The sequence below is a fragment of the Capsicum annuum genome, chromosome 5, assembly GCF_002878395.1.
Source record: "Capsicum annuum cultivar UCD-10X-F1 chromosome 5, UCD10Xv1.1, whole genome shotgun sequence".
Lineage (NCBI taxonomy): Eukaryota > Viridiplantae > Streptophyta > Magnoliopsida > Solanales > Solanaceae > Capsicum > Capsicum annuum.
In genome coordinates, this window is record NC_061115.1 from 149,602,578 (window position 1) to 149,605,520 (window position 2,943).

The window sequence follows — 2,943 nt, forward strand, 5'->3', positions numbered from 1 at the left end:
AATATCACCGTCATCGTTTCCTCATTCTCCTCAAAGAGTTTTATCACCATAAATTATTAATAAATATTTAAACCCATCTGATCTCCTTCAACCACATATTAAGTAATTAATCTCTCTTATTTATCTTTCTCTCCTCTTTAGGATAATACCAAACGTCTTTTTTTTTCTCTATGTTCTTTTTTTTTTATCCTCTTTTGCCTAAGGATCCTTTTGGATCTCAACCAATCTATATCTTTTCTTGACTAAAATTGGTGTTTTGATCCCTTTGATTTTGACATCCAAGTATAGTTCACTATTAGATCTGCGCTCTCTACTATTATTCTTGCTTTCTCGTATTTTTTATCCCGTTTCATTAAATTTATCGTGTTTTCTTTGATAAGAATTGAAGTTGTGAATATCATATTCTTACATTGGTTTTTTAAATTAGTTATTTGCATCTATTGCTTTTATTTATTTACCCAATATCCATATCCTATTTATTGAGAAGATTAAAGGAAAGGTGTCTTTTGAGTCTTGAATGAACGAATTGCTATTTTTATTAAAATTTTCAAAAAAGTCATTTGACGAGAGAACTTAAAAAGCCTTGTTGGTTATTTCTTATTTGTTTCTTTGTTGTTGATGTTGCTAGTGGTGTTTGTGTTGCAACTATTGCAACTGATAAATTAGTATCGATCTTTTAACAGATTCTCCATCTATTGCAACTAATGAATCTGCTGTTAGAATACCATTTATTGCAATAGATGGTCCACCTATGGGAAGAAATCAAACCAGTAGCAAGGATTATTTGATTTTATCAATAGATGACCCACCTATTGCAATTGATGGGTCAGTTGTTACAACAGATGGGTCACCGGTTGCAACATATGGGTTTTTTGTGTTACCCCTTTATGGAATTTTGTGTTACCCCCTTTTTTAAAACTATGCAGGCATCAATTTTAATGTTATTTTTGTTTTTCTCTTTTTTGTAGATAAAAGACGTCTACCAAAAGAAAAGAAAGTTAAAGTGGATCAACTTTTGCCCGACCAACATAAAAGGCATGAGTAAAGATGGGTTAAGAGGAATAAGTTGCTTACAGATGGAACCAATTCATATGTGGGAGGTTTGTATTACTGATCATGTTATCATGAAAACACACATAGAGTACACTAATTTTGTGCGTAAAGGTTTTACTGATTAGGCATTAATCATTAAAACAAGATATTACATTTTACAGTTAAGATTGATAGGTTCGAACTGATAAGGCTGAGGGGCCAAGTAAGTGGTGTTGATACCCTATTACAGTTGAATGATGATTTTGCTAATGTTTATGTGTCAAGTTAGGAGAATGGACTAAGTTTTTGGTGGCAGTGTAAATATTAAATAGTGATTGGACTGATTTTAAGGGTTTAGTGGACTTTTGAAAGGCCTCCGAAGCCTCGCACTGCTACAACCAAGAATGGAAATCAATATAGTTATTGCCCTTGTCCAAATTTATATAGCTGGGTTGCTCGGGGTGATGCTTATACGATAGCAGGTTCTTGAGAGAATATCTACGAGGGAAAGGAGAGGTGCTAAAGATGATATATCAACTCAGATATTATTAAATAAGAAACACAAGGTAGAAAGGAACGTGTAGCAAATATGGCGATGAAATTAACATGAAAAATGAAAAAATTGAATGAGCTAAAAAAATAGAAGTATATCCAAAAATGAAAATCTATCAGCTGATTTTGAAAAGAAAATGGTAAAGTAGTATGGAGCTATGCACTTTGCTAAGGAACTACGACTAGCTAGCATGGCCTGAGAGATTACCCACAAAGCGTAGGATAAAAAATCTAAGGTTGCAACTTTTCAAGCACCGAGGGTGGTAAGATTGTCGGTCAGGAATGAAACTTGAACCAACAACTCCTGAAGTAAAAATAAGGGATTAAGACAATGTGGCAATTTCTGAAGTTAAACTTGTATCGTTGTCCTTATTCTTGTGGTTCTGGTCAGGTCTAAGGTAGTGGAAACAATAAGGCATGGGATTTCTCCCCAACTTTAGACCTTTTTATTTCTACTGCCATTGACCTGATTAGAACCATAAACAAAAGGCATGGGATGCAAGTTAGACTTCAGAAATTAATGCCTTGGATTCCCTTATTTTTTACTTTAGGAGTTATTGGTTAAAGTTTCATTCTTGGCTGAAAATATTACCAATCCTCGGCGCTTGCCAAGTTGCTTCCTTAGAGTTCTGATCCTGTTCTTTGTGGGTCTTCATTCAGGCCATGCTAGCTAGTTGTAGTCCCTAGCATAGTGTCCAGCTCTAGTCCACTTTACCATTTTTTTTTCAACAACGACTGACATATTTTAATTATTGGATATACTTTTACATTAGCAGCTCATTTAGTTTTTTCATCTTTCAAGTCAATTTCATTGACCAGATTTGCTTGAAGTTCCATACTTGTTGCCTTGTGTTTTCACTTAAAAAAGGTCTGAGATGATATATGGTCTTCTACACTTGACCTTTCCCGTACAGGTATTCTCCTAAGCACATTCTTCTGTGTAATATTCTCCTCGAGCAACCCATTATATAAATTTGGACTAGGGGAATTTTTATAGGTTTTCCATTCTTATTTGCTACAGTGGGAGTCTTCGAAGGCCTTCTCAAAGTCCATTGCACAATTAAAATTGGTCCAATCACTATTGAATGTCTATAATGCCATCAAATATTAATACCTTCTCAGAACTTGACGCATAAACATGAGCAAAACCATCAATAAATTGAAAAAGGGGATCGACACAACCTTCTTGGAACCCTTTGGCCTTATAAGTTTGCAACTATCAAACTTAAATATAAAATGCATGATCTTGTTTGAAGGATAAATGCCCAAATAGTAAAAAATTGCATTCACAAACTCATTGTACATTATGTCTGTTGTCACGTTAACCTGATTAGTAATACATAACTCTCACGAATGAAA